The following is a 14766-nucleotide window of genomic DNA, read 5'->3' as shown; positions in this document are numbered from 1 at the left end:
AATATTTCGCGCTCCGTTCGTGGGGCAGCAACAACAACTACACAACAAGGTGTTTGTTGCTCGGGTTACCCCAACTCGACAACCGAATACGAAATGCTAGGCTGGCTTTTATCGTTGGGCTTCTCAACGGTAGCATCGATTGTCCGGCTTTGCTCTCGTCGATACAGCTATACGTGCCTGCAAGAACCCTCCGCCCTCGGGCGATGCTGGCCATCCCAGAGACAAGGACCGCCTTCGCCTCTCGAGACCCGTTTTTGCGTATATGTCTTGCTCTGAATGCGGCATCTGATGCGTATGAGCCCGGCACGACGATAGCAAATGTGTTGAGTCGCATTAATTTGCTTCGCGCATCTCGCCAGAATCTTTAGCGCCCTTGTTATTGTTGTGTAAAGTGTGTGGCTATATATGTTTTATTGTACTCTTATCTATATCGAGTGGGCTTATGATGTCCGTCGATAATTGTAATAAATAAACAAACAAACAAATATATTTATAAAAAACGACGATGATTGTTTAAAAAAAAACATGATTCCGTTGTTAGTTGGTTATGCTAATCTCGTACCGAAGAAGAGTCAATAAATAGGATTTTTTATGTACAGTTCGACAACAAAAAACCATTTTGTTCTTTTTTACTTACAGTGTATAAAAACTGTAGTGGAAATCATTTTTAATTTTTAAGTAAATTTAAAAAAACGACGACATTGCTTTAGCCTGGATACCATTTCACTTGTATCCCGTTCAATTAAATTCTTCTTCTTCTTCTCTGGCTCAACAACCGATGTCGGTCAAGGCCTGCCTGTACCCACTTGTGGGCTTGGCTTTCAGTGACTAATTGATTCCCTCCCATAGCAGGATAGTCAATCCTACGTATGGCGGCACGGTCTGTTTGGGGATTGAACCCATGACGGGCATGTTGTTAAGTCGTATGAGTTGACGACTGTACTACGAGACCGGCCAATTAAATAGAAACATAAAAAAATAGAAACAAAGGAAGTAAGTAGGATAAAGGAGAAGCAGATCACAAAATTGCTTCTCTGTGATTGGCTACACTGGACCCCCCCTATCTTGTGGTGGGCTTTATGAAATATAGTTTTTTTAACTTTAAAACCACTAACGCTTGTGCAGCAGCGCGATGGTCATATATACGAAGAAACGATGAACGATGGAAAAGGATCGATGTAACAAAATAAAAAAAATATAAAAAAAACGATGGGCGCGCTTGACGCAATACTGGCCTGTGCCGTATTACTTGCACAGAAAGAAAATGTGCACCAATCAGCAGGAGGATCCAGTTACTAAAATTATATTTGGAAATAGAGCCACAATCACGGTACGAATAAATGCATTTATGTGATCTTGGAAATGTTATGTTTTATATTTAATTTTTCTTTTGTTCTTTACAAAATGTGCAAAGTACGTTGAAAATTACAACGTTATTATTAAAATAAAAAACGTCAATCAATGAATAAATACATACATAAATCCATCACTCAATCCAAAACTCGAACTGCCTGAGAGCGAGAGAACAGTACGATGTGTAGTTCGTGTATAGTTCGCCAATAAAAAAGTAAAACGTTTTATGTTCTATTATTTAATCTGTTTTTTTTTTTACAAAGTTATTATCTATTAAGTCACACATTACATTCAGTTCGGATTGTTGATCTCGTTGTTGTATTGTGGACTCGAATGACCTTCTAATTGTTTTCCTCTAAAGCCGGGATTCCTCTCCCTACCTACCGGTACCAAGACGGCGGGCACTCATGCTCGTCAGCCGATGAGAGATTGCTCTCTCGGAAAGCGCACCAAAGCGGAACAGCGGAATAACACATCCAATACAACTGTAGCAGGTGGAAATCTTAAGGACGAATTTCGGATAAAAAAAATAAAAATTACCACGCAGTGTCTGCAGACATTTTTTTTTTCAAATCACGTCACGTTCGAACCATCGATCGCACTTTTATTATCTAATAGTAATGTCACGGTCGTGGGGGTGAGGCAGATTCTGTTTCCGAGTTGCGCGATTGGGCGCCCATCGGCGTCAGCAGATTGGTCGGTGGAGGGCGGATCATTCGACGGGCATGGCGTTGGGTGACCGATCGTGTCGTTGACGGTGCCGTGCTGTTAGCTCAACGCGAGCCCCAGGTGTTGAACCTTACGCTATGCTGTAACTGTGCTGATCGTGCAATCGGGCTGTGGGTTCAGCTGTGGCAGCTTTGTTCTTCGGACAGCATACCACCGATAATTCGTACGACGCGTGCTGACATTTGTCGCAACAATAGAAATATGTCGCTGGGGCCTGGTAGAAGAAATAATATGGCACGTTAATGGTTAGAATTACTAATCATGTGCTATGAAGGACTCACCATATTTACGATGTTACGATTCTGATACCGCAGCAGAGGAAGAAAACGTTGAGCAGCTTAGATGAAGTATCTGTAAGCAATATAAAAGAAAATGTGTCATATATTGTGACTACAAGAGCAATTGTTTTTCTTATTATTAGTATTAACCACGTACCGTTTGCCACTCACTCCGCACGCCGCATACATCATATAAAACCGTCCTTGGTGAGAGTGTCGACAGGACATGGTTCTGAGATGGATTGGTGGTTCGATGTCGCACATAAAAGTTACTGAAAAAAATAGTTACAATAATTAGTTTGTTACAAAATGGAACTGTTGGAATTAGAATAATTATTTTCGAACATAAATTTGAATTGCATAAAACAAAGCGTTAGGAAACTAAGATTAGGTTATAAACTACTCGACGTTAGAAACTGCTCGATCTGCATGAACTATGAACTGCATGAATTATTATATACAAAAAAGGACAAACGAATATACAGTTGCAAACCGACCAGCGATAAAGGTGTACACTTTCCTATTCAAATTTCCTCCAAATATCACAGCCAGCCCCTTTTCGTGAATATATTTCACAGGAACGTAAGTATTATTGTAACCTACCTTTGTTTTGCTGCAAGCAAAACTATAAATGTATCCGTTGATCGACAGCAAAACGGTGATCTGAAACAACAAACAAAAAACACAATACCCCCGCCCCAGTTGGTATACAATTGTTGCACATTTTGTGCAACAGTTGTAGTCCAGCCAGCACCACGTGGAGGTTGGGGTCGGAGTTCTGAAAATGTGTGAGCATGATTATTTTAATCGTGCTTAAAACACTTCTCAGCATTTGCTAGCCACCTTGAATGATAAAATGTGATTAAAATAGTCGTAAAAAAATAAATGGATCTTGGTCCCTATGCTGGTCCTAAGCTGGGCCTACTCAGCTTTTAAGGCGAGCAGAATGCTTTCAAAAACATTCGTACTACACCGTTTGAACTCGTACTCTCTGATGTACGAGATCAACGTCTTTTTGTTTGTTCCCTTGCTCCTCAAAAATGGCTTAATTTTACCCCATAAATTTTCTATAGTCTGTGTATGAATTTCCCTATCTTCTGGATTTAAAAAGCAAACTGAATGATTCACCTTTTTATGCACGTATCCATAATCCTCGAGAGTGTCGTATGCTTTCCAACAATCGGTCATGATTGTGGTGCCCCAATCAACACTCTCGAGGATTAGGTCGTGCAAATTTTCCCTAGTTCTCCTACCGACTATCTCTAAGAAAATTTCTTTACTTTCCCTACAAATACCCCCTACCAACCATAGCTCCCCAGTCCTTGGCAATCGGCCTCGGTTGTACTTACGTTTTACGATGAGGGACTCGTCGATCTCCACCGTTAGTCCTGGGCCTCCTATCAGCCGCCTATTCTCCTCAACATACGCACTACATTTTTCCCTAAGAAGCTTAAACCATTCGTTAACCGTTTTGCGGCTGACTGAACACCTGACTCGGCCCTAGTACGCTTCACGTGCGAGTTTTGCGACCACTCGAAGGTAATGCGGAGAAGTTGTGCAAGCGACAATCTTGAGTTTTGGAACACACTACCCTTTCGGATAGAGCATTCCGAACCTTCACAATTGTCGTTTGCACAAATCCATTTGTACGCATTCCTTCTTTGCGTACCTCGCAAAACCATCGAGTGGTGGCACTTCTCACATTCCTGTTCTGTCCTTAACAATCCTGCATCCTGCATCAGTCGCACTACCTGTTGCCTATCCTGCGTTAAAACCGATAACTGCCCTATCGACTTAACCTGGCTAAGCTCGCTCATTTCTTTATCTAAATTTCTTTCTTTCCTCTCTGCTCTACACTTTTATAAAATTAAATTTCCTATAAATGCCGAATAAATCACCGCTATGGTTTTCATATTTCCTAAACAATTAAAAAAAATCGCACAAAACACCAAAAACACAGTTTAACACCAATCCAAAAAACACCTTTGCTCGCGACCCTACTAGCAATGAGAATGAAAAAGTGTGCGACTTTCAGGCGAGGGGCATGGAGAAGCAGGGGGAGACGGTTGGAAATACGCGGAATTACGCGGAGGCGCGAGCGTGTTTTGGTTTCTACACAGTTTTTGCACTCACACAATTACACATGTGTGAATGTGTGCGTTCACTTTCAGCCTGCGCGCTCAGTTTGGTTTTCTCGCAGCGGCATGCGGGTATCGGTGTCTCGCTCGCACTAGTGCAGCGAGTGTTCCTCTGTGCGCTCCCCTTCTTGCCACCACACGAAATCGACAGTTCAGCTCAAGCGTTCGCCGTGAAAGGCTGCGCGCGTGTTAGCCTAAGTCCCGGGCGATCGAAGTTTCGCTAAGTGTTGAAGTGTTGTGCACATTGAAATGAAGCTGCGCTTATTTGTTATCATTTATCCTAAATGTGTGATTTGCGTTGCTTCATTTTAATATTTGTTTGCTGTATTGAACATCAACAACGGTATCCATGCAGTTAGGCGACTATTTTAAATACGGCGATTTCTTTTATATAAATAATGTGTGTGATTTTGTGGCAAGATTGTGTGAAGCTATGTGTGAAAATGCCCCTTTATTTGCAATAAAAGTGATAAAATATAAACCAAGTTTGATGTGTTCAAGTTTTTGTTTTGATTCGGGTGCACCAAGTCCGAATGAAGGAAAGCGCACAGCGCGCTACGAAAGAAACGAGCGGGAGGGGGTGTCAGTCCAGCGCAGCGCAATTCGCTGGAATCAAGTGGGAGGGGGTACCAGTTCAGCGCTGCGCAAGCCGAAAGAAACGGGAAGGAAGGGGTATGAGGAAAATACGATGAAACAGCGCGAGCGAGCGTTCTTTACAGCGAGAGCGCCTCGTGTATTTTAAAGGCAAGCAAGAGAGCGCATTCTCTCCGTGGTAGCGCTCCATTCGCCATTTTTAATTTCGAGCCCAAAACAACGGACTTTGGATCCGATCTTGGGCCGGGCCCCCACCGCGTGTTTCTACCTACCCCTCGCCTGAAAATTTCGTTCTCTTTGTCTGTCGGGGATGCTTTGGCTGTGATTTATTGGTGAAGCACAACCGATTGTTTACATTGTGGTTTAACGGTTTAGCTGTCAAAACATGCAAATGACCCTATTGCCCCAACTTTAACCCCCGGGTAATTAACTGATAAAGCACATACCACCCACACGAACAAATAATTTATTATTAGCGTTAAAGTTAAAGTTCCACGTTTAAAGTTTTAAATGCATTGGAAAAAAATTGTTCTATTCAAATTACCGTATAAAATAAAATTACGATCGTAATTTTATCAGTTTATCAGTTAGTTTATCAGTTAATTACCCGGGGGTTAAAGTTGGGGCAATAGGGTCATTTGCATGTTTTGACAGCTAAACCGTTAAACCACAATGTAAACAATCGGTTGTGCTTCACCAATAAATCACAGCCAAAGCATCGCGAGCAAAGGTGTTTTTTGGATTGGTGTTAAACTGTGTTTTTGGTGTTTTGTGCGATTTTTTTTTAATTGTTTAGGAAATATGAAAACCATAGCGGTGATTTATTCGGCATTTATAGGAAATTTAATTTTATAAAAGTGTAGAGCAGAGAGGAAAGAAAGAAATTTAGATAAAGAAATGAGCGAGCTTAGCCAGGTTAAGTCGATAGGGCAGTTATCGGTTTTAACGCAGGATAGGCAACAGGTAGTGCGACTGATGCAGGATGCAGGATTGTTAAGGACAGAACAGGAATGTGAGAAGTGCCACCACTCGATGGTTTTGCGAGGTACGCAAAGAAGGAATGCGTACAAATGGATTTGTGCAAACGACAATTGTGAAGGTTCGGAATGCTCTATCCGAAAGGGTAGTGTGTTCCAAAACTCAAGATTGTCGCTTGCACAACTTCTCCGCATTACCTTCGAGTGGTCGCAAAACTCGCACGTGAAGCGTACTAGGGCCGAGTCAGGTGTTCAGTCAGCCGCAAAACGGTTAACGAATGGTTTAAGCTTCTTAGGGAAAAATGTAGTGCGTATGTTGAGGAGAATAGGCGGCTGATAGGAGGCCCAGGACTAACGGTGGAGATCGACGAGTCCCTCATCGTAAAACGTAAGTACAACCGAGGCCGATTGCCAAGGACTGGGGAGCTATGGTTGGTAGGGGGTATTTGTAGGGAAAGTAAAGAAATTTTCTTAGAGATAGTCGGTAGGAGAACTAGGGAAAATTTGCACGACCTAATCCTCGAGAGTGTTGATTGGGGCACCACAATCATGACCGATTGTTGGAAAGCATACGACACTCTCGAGGATTATGGATACGTGCATAAAAAGGTGAATCATTCAGTTTGCTTTTTAAATCCAGAAGATAGGGAAATTCATACACAGACTATAGAAAATTTATGGGGTAAAATTAAGCCATTTTTGAGGAGCAAGGGAACAAACAAAAAGACGTTGATCTCGTACATCAGAGAGTACGAGTTCAAACGGTGTAGTACGAATGTTTTTGAAAGCATTCTGCTCGCCTTAAAAGCTGAGTAGGCCCAGCTTAGGACCAGCATAGGGACCAAGATCCATTTATTTTTTTACGACTATTTTAATCACATTTTATCATTCAAGGTGGCTAGCAAATGCTGAGAAGTGTTTTAAGCACGATTAAAATAATCATGCTCACACATTTTCAGAACTCCGACCCCAACCTCCACGTGGTGCTGGCTGGACTACAACTGTTGCACAAAATGTGCAACAATTGTATACCAACTGGGGCGGGGGTATTGTGTTTTTTGTTTGTTGTTTCAGATCACCGTTTTGCTGTCGATCAACGGATACATTTATAGTTTTGCTTGCAGCAAAACAAAGGTAGGTTACAATAATACTTACGTTCCTGTGAAATATATTCACGAAAAGGGGCTGGCTGTGATATTTGGAGGAAATTTGAATAGGAAAGTGTACACCTTTATCGCTGGTCGGTTTGCAACTGTATATTCGTTTGTCCTTTTTTGTATATAATAATTCATGCAGTTCATAGTTCATGCAGATCGAGCAGTTTCTAACGTCGAGTAGTTTATAACCTAATCTTAGTTTCCTAACGCTTTGTTTTATGCAATTCAAATTTATGTTCGAAAATAATTATTCTAATTCCAACAGTTCCATTTTGTAACAAACTAATTATTGTAACTATTTTTTTCAGTAACTTTTATGTGCGACATCGAACCACCAATCCATCTCAGAACCATGTCCTGTCGACACTCTCACCAAGGACGGTTTTATATGATGTATGCGGCGTGCGGAGTGAGTGGCAAACGGTACGTGGTTAATACTAATAATAAGAAAAACAATTGCTCTTGTAGTCACAATATATGACACATTTTCTTTTATATTGCTTACAGATACTTCATCTAAGCTGCTCAACGTTTTCTTCCTCTGCTGCGGTATCAGAATCGTAACATCGTAAATATGGTGAGTCCTTCATAGCACATGATTAGTAATTCTAACCATTAACGTGCCATATTATTTCTTCTACCAGGCCCCAGCGACATATTTCTATTGTTGCGACAAATGTCAGCACGCGTCGTACGAATTATCGGTGGTATGCTGTCCGAAGAACAAAGCTGCCACAGCTGAACCCACAGCCCGATTGCACGATCAGCACAGTTACAACATAGCGTAAGGTTCAACACCTGGGGCTCGCGTTGAGCTATCAGCACGGCACCGTCAACGACACGATCGGTCACCCAACGCCATGCCCGTCGAATGATCCGTCCTCCACCGACCAATCTGCTGACGCCGATGGGCGCCCAATCGCGCAACTCGGAAACAGAATCTGCCTCACCGCCACAAGCGAGCAATCGTGTTGTCCGAAGCAATGTGGGATAGGTGGCTGAAAGAGTACGTCCCAACACTAAACCGCCGTACAAAGTGGCTTGAGCCGTGCAAGCCGCTTAAGCCGGGAGACTTAGTTTTTATCACGGAGGGACCGAGAAATAAATGGATGCGCTCGATTGTTCAAGAAACGTTCCCGGGAACAGACGGTACAATAAGGCAAGCATTAATACGCAGCGTCAGGGAAGGAATTAAAACGTCCGGTAGTAAAGCTAGCACTAATCAACGTAGAAGTAGATAAAGAACAGTTAACATAAAGAACCACAAGCACAATATCCCTACAAAGTAAATTAGTGAACAACAAGTACCTGCAAGCAGACGTGTTCACGGGGTGGGGAATGTTAACACGAGGTCCCTAATTGACAGCCAAAGTTGTTATTGTTGGCTGTGACAGCTATTCGAACAGCATATTTTCGAATCATCCGTTCGAATGGCGCAAAGCTTTCGAAATGCTTCTAAAGCGAGACAGCCGTTGGATAGAAGAGCATAACCAGTTTGCACATTAAAGGGACGAATCAGAAAATAGGTCGGCCGCGGTCAGCATAACGGTCAACTGAGGTCGTTAAGAAAAAGGGACGCGCGCAACCGTAAACAAAGTTAGTAGCAAAATCAAGAGCAAAGGAGAAACTGCGGAAAACGTTTTTTAAAGTGTCGAAATATAAAACAGTTCCCACTATTAAAAGGAAAATTTCGCCAAAGAGTTTTATTTAAGCCCTTTACTTGATTGATCGTTGCAACAATAACATTTCATTAGGACAAAAACATATTCAAAAACCAAATGTACGAAACCCATAACATATCTTGAGTATAAATAAAACCAATTCCGACCGTGGCAAGTCAGATTCGTCCGGACTGTCAGGATAGGACTATGCCCATCCAACATCTATTGACTTCTCATTTAAAGAGTTTAGTTTTGTCCCCCTACCCAAGTTAAGGCCTCTAAAAAAACCAACGTTTCCAGTAAGGGAAACCTCTTAAAGGTTTCTATGATCGCCTGGACGATCAAGTGTCGAAAAGTCCGCTTCGAACAAAGTGTTATTCTTCCTCGATACATGTCAGCGAAACACTGACCTACCGCGATGGTACGCGTTGATCAGTTGTGATGGTACGCTCATCACATTACATGGCGACCGTAACTACGAACATACTACCGAACATACTACACCCTTATTAGGAAACTTGAAATGAACAACAATGAGACCAACTCAGATAATGTATTGCAAACAACACATTCAGATACGAACACACGCCATTCCGCAGAGACTTCAGAAGACTTCTTTGTACACTTTACCGAAAGACCAGTGAATTCTTATAGAAACCAGATATTCTTCAAACTAGCGCAACAAGAACAAATTTACGAAAAATCTCCTTTTCCCAGACACCATAGAACAACCAGTTGTAAAAATTCATTTCTTTCCGAGGAGATTGAATTGTATCTGAGGAAATTCCATTCCATATATATTCTATATAAATATATATATATATATATATATATATATATATATATATATATATATATATATATATATATATATATATATATATATATATATATATCCTATCCTATCCTATTTAATCCTATCCAAGAAGCATATTCTTTTCTGGCATATATATATCCAAGAAGCATTCTTTTCTGGTGTTGGAAACGCCATCAGCTCACATCCCCACTTCACCTAAGGAAATCTCATCGTGGAAAATGCCGGACGTGGCATTAGCTGACGCCAACTTTAATTTGCCTGGGCATATCGACATCGTCATCGGAGGCGATAATTTCTGGGAGCTTCACACCGGTTGCAAGCGCTCTATTGGCAGAGGCAAACCGTGGCTGGTGGAGACGCACACGGTATCCGGCAACACGCAGCACTCATCAACTGGCCCGCGGGTGTGCCATCTCGCAACACATGACATCCCCCTGGAGGAAATTATGCAGCGCTTTTGGGAAAGCGAAACCATAGCCGAGAATCCTGTGCTATCGGTCGAAGAGGATGCCTGCGAGAAACACTACACATCGACAACCGTTCGTAATTCAGCGGGAAGGTATGTTGTTAGTTTCCCTTTTAATCCTCGAGCAACAGCCGATCGTAGACTCCGTTGTATGGAACGTCGTTTGGTGAATAATCCTACAATGAGAGACGAATATGTTAAGTTCATGCGGAAATATGAACAGTTGGGTCACATGAAGAGACTTACCGGTCCGGTAGACGATTCGACTCGGCATTATTACCTTCCTCATCATGCCGTGGTAAAGGAGTCGAGTACTACAACGAAGGTTCGGGTCGTCTTTGACGCGTCGTGCAAGACGTCCAGTGGCTATTCCTTGAATGACAAACTGTTGGTCGGTCCAGTCGTTCAGGACGATCTGTTCTCCATCATTCTTCGGTTCCGTTTGCATGCCATCGCCCTGACTGCTGACGTGGAGAAAATGTACCGTCAGATTCTACATCACCCTGACGATAGAAACCTGCTACGTATCTGATACAGAGAGAGCCCTACAGACGAGATATCCACCTTCGAGCAACAAACAGTCACGTATGGTACAGCATCTGCTCCATTTTTGGCAACTAGAACTCTACGGCAGATTGCTATCGATAACAGCGACACATACCCACAAGCTGTAAACGCTGCTACAAATGATTTTTATGTGGATGATTTGTTAACGGGATCAAACGACATTAACGAAGCCATTGAAATGTGCACACAAATTTCACAAATGTTGGAATCACCAGGATTCTCACTAAAAAAATGGGCATCGAATTAGTCAGAAGCACTAGTAAACATTCCTGCCGAGGACATAGCAATCCAACCAACGCATGAGTGGCAAGAATCAAACCATGTTTCCACACTTGGAATCGTTTGGGAACCAACAGCAGACACGTTTCGGTTCCGTATTGATATGCCTCCTATCACAACCATAATTACCAAAAGGCTAGTTTTATCCGGTTATTATGGTTATTTATCCGGCAGGCCAAGACCGCAAAGCGGTTGTAGCGCCGGATAATTCAAAATTCAATTCAAGTTTTATCCTACATTGCTAAAATTTTCGACCCTCTCGGCTTGCTTGGTCCTATTATCATCATTGCGAAAATGTTTATGCAACAGTTATGGGCGCTAAAGAAGGATGGAAAGTCATTTGACTGGGATAGTGAGCTACCATCACACCTACAACGTGAATGGTTAAAATTTCATTCAACCTTGGGATCACTCCGTGATATACGCATTCCACGTTATATTTCCCAATGCACAACTACAAATGTGCAAATACATATATTCGCAGACGCTTCACAATTAGCATATGGTGCTTGTTGCTATATTCGTGCTGAAAGCATAGAGGGAGTCAGTGTTCGATTGCTAACGGCCAAATCAAAGGTGGTAGCTTTATCTAATTCACATTCGATCGCTCGATTGGAATTGTGTGCAGCACGATTGGCAACAATCCTTCATCAGAAGGTGCAACAATCACTTAAAATTTCTGCTACTACTATCTGCTGGACGGACTCTATGACGGTACTACACTGGCTAAACTCTGCCTCCAATCGATGGAAGCCATTCGTAACAGGGTTGCTAAAATGCAACAAACACCTAACATACAGTACTGGAAACATGTTCCTGCCATCGATAATCCAGCTGACGATATTTCGCGCGGTCTGACGCCGGAAAAAACTATTAGTGTGTGAGCGCTGGTGGCACGGGCCACATTGGTTATCGCGAGGCATGGAAGAATAGCCACAAGATCCACCAACACTAAATGAGTCAGGGAACGCAGAAGAGGAGAGGTTGGCATCACGGATTGCAACAACATCAACAATCTGCGAGTTTCGCAACGGATTGTTTTCACGGTATTCGGTTTACCACAAGCTTCAACGAGTTGTTGCATATTGCCTGCGCTTCATTCATAACATAAAACACCGCCAGCAAACTAAACCAAATGCTAAATCCGTTCCACTACTCACGGTCGATGAGCTCACACAGGCAGAGCTGAAATTGTGCTATTTGTCACAATTAGACACATTTTCCGATGAAAGACATTGTCTACAAAAAGGCAAAGAGATCCCTAAACAGTCTAAACTGAAATGGCTATCACCCTTGATCGATAGTCAGGGTATCCTATGCATTGGTTGCCGGCTCAGCAACGCACAGCTGGCAGATTCAACTAAGCATCCTATTATCTTATCTGCACAGCATCCATTATCGGCACTACTGGCAGTTTCAGTGCATCTATAAAAGCTACACATCGGGCCTCAAATGCTACGCCAACGATTTTGGCTCACAGGAGGTCGCAATTTGTGCAAGTCGGTCTACCACAGTTGTCACTCTTGTTTTAAAGCTAAACCTACCCTCGTCAAACAAAGCATTGCTGATCTACCAACGTCAAGAGTCACTCCAACTTTTTTGTATGCGGTGTAGACTATTGTGGACCGATATACCTAAAGGCAACTATACAAAACAAGAGTCCAATCAAAGCATATATTGCGATATTTGTATGCTTTTCTACAAGAGCCGTTCATATTGAACTCGTAGCCGATCTCACCTCCACATCATTTTTAAATGCACTACGCCGTTTAGTTGCACGTCGTGGACAAATTAGTGAGCTACACTCTGATAATGCCACTACATTTAAGGGAGCATCACACGAGCTGAACCGCATTTACAAAATGCTCAAGCGGTACCAGACGTCGATCACACCGGAACGCCAGACAATCGATTGAAAGAGTACCAGTTGGTGCAGAAACACATGCAAAACATTTGGGCTAGATGGTATCCGGAGTATCTTCAACAACTGCAAGCGCGTGCCAAACATTGCAACGGGCAATCGGTATCACTGCAAGAAACCCAGCTTGTGATCATCAAGGAAGACAACATGCATCCTACCTCGTTGCCGATGGGCCGCATCGTTGCAGTTCACCCAGGCAAGGACGGAGTCGTTCGCGTGGTTACACTGCGCACAGCTGCCGGAACTATGTGTTAAGGATCTAGGTGTTTTGCTCGATACAAAACTATCATTTAAGGATCAGCTGGATCACGTAGTAGCCACCAGCAATAGAATGCTAGGACTAGTTATCAATATGACTCGCGAGCTTAATGATATACCTTGCACCAAGGCGCTCTATTGCTCACTTATCCGGTCGTTCATGGAATATGCAAATATCGTATGGTGGCCAACTGCAGCGCGTCCGTTAGCTCGATTGGAATCAATCCAGCGCAAAATTTCACGATTTGCACTTCGCTCATGGAACCAAAGGCTCGATTACCGGACTAGGTGTTTACTACTCGGGCTACCCACCCTAAGTGAGCGAATACGAAAAGCCAGGTTGTCGTTCATCACGGGACTTCTCGACGGCCGTATTGACTCTCCGTCACTACTGGCTGCCATCAACCTGTACGTTCCGGCCAGGCCGCTCCGGACTCGGGCAATGTTGGCCCTCGACGACCGTAGAACGCAATTTGGCTCCTCTGACCCGTTCCTACTTATGTGCCGTGCTTTAAACGCAGTCAGCGACGCTTTTGAGCCGAGGATTTTGCCAACTGAGTTTAATGATCGTGTTTCTGTGTTAAATTTGGTTCCATAGTGCACATTTTTATGTTCTATGTTATTGTAATCCATTGTAAAGAACTCATTGTGAAACATTGATAAAATGGTTCGAGAGGGCATTATTGTCCATCGATAGACAAATAAACATAAACATAAACATAAACATAAAACAAATCGTACGCGCAGCTAATCGTTTGGCAATTCTACCAAACCCCGACGTACTCAGCAATTTGGAGAAGAAAGGAGACACTGGCACTGAGTTACGTAAACTGCCGTGAACTACACTACATTGTTTTTGTACACACCACACTTGTTTACGTTTGACACTTGTCAGTGATAGCAGGACAGGATACGTACATACACACATACACACACGTACATACGGAACGGAAGCTAGAATCAACGCGTTCGCTCTACCCTTGGTTTGCATTTTTTTATTATTTTCATTTTTCAATTAGTCTTGAATTTTAAAGAAGTTCCTTCTTTGGTGGTCGGTAATGTTGGATTTTGGGTTAATATAAATAATTCAAATATGAATTTAAATAGGAAAACACGCAGGAATTAGAAGGAACTAAACCATAGGATATAGATAAAACTACTTGACTAATTAGGACTGCATGAAATAAACTGCTCGAGCTACACGAATGAACTTTGTAATGAATTTTGTAATGAACAAGGGGACAAACTAATACACAGTTGCAAACAAACCGGCGATTAAGGTGCACTCTTTTCATTCTCATCAAATTTATACTAAGCTCACAGTCCAGTACTTTAGTGAATATATTTCCTAATGTGAATATATATATATATATATATATATATATATATAGATATATATAGATATATAGATATATATATATATATATATATATATATATATATATATATATATATATATATATATATATATATATATATATATATATATATATATATATATATATATATATATATATATATATATATATGTATATATATATATATATATATATATATATATATATATATAT

The 14766-nt window shown here is 41.9% G+C and overlaps 1 long non-coding RNA gene across 1 annotated transcript; it reads right to left on the bottom strand.

Moving 5' to 3' along the window:
- Nucleotides 1-2362: 2362 nt before the first annotated feature.
- On the bottom strand, nucleotides 2363-3318 carry LOC133391576 (uncharacterized). The gene is made up of 3 exons (XR_009765065.1): nucleotides 2964-3318; nucleotides 2518-2632; nucleotides 2363-2433 (listed from the first exon to the last, which is right to left on the bottom strand). It is a non-coding gene; the product is annotated as an uncharacterized LOC133391576 (long non-coding RNA).
- Nucleotides 3319-14766: the final 11448 nt, after the last annotated feature.

This window comes from Anopheles gambiae, chromosome 2 (assembly GCF_943734735.2).
Source record: "Anopheles gambiae chromosome 2, idAnoGambNW_F1_1, whole genome shotgun sequence".
NCBI lineage: Eukaryota > Metazoa > Arthropoda > Insecta > Diptera > Culicidae > Anopheles > Anopheles gambiae.
The sequence above is the reverse complement of the archived record's forward strand: the minus strand, read 5'-3'. Positions and strand labels throughout refer to the sequence as shown.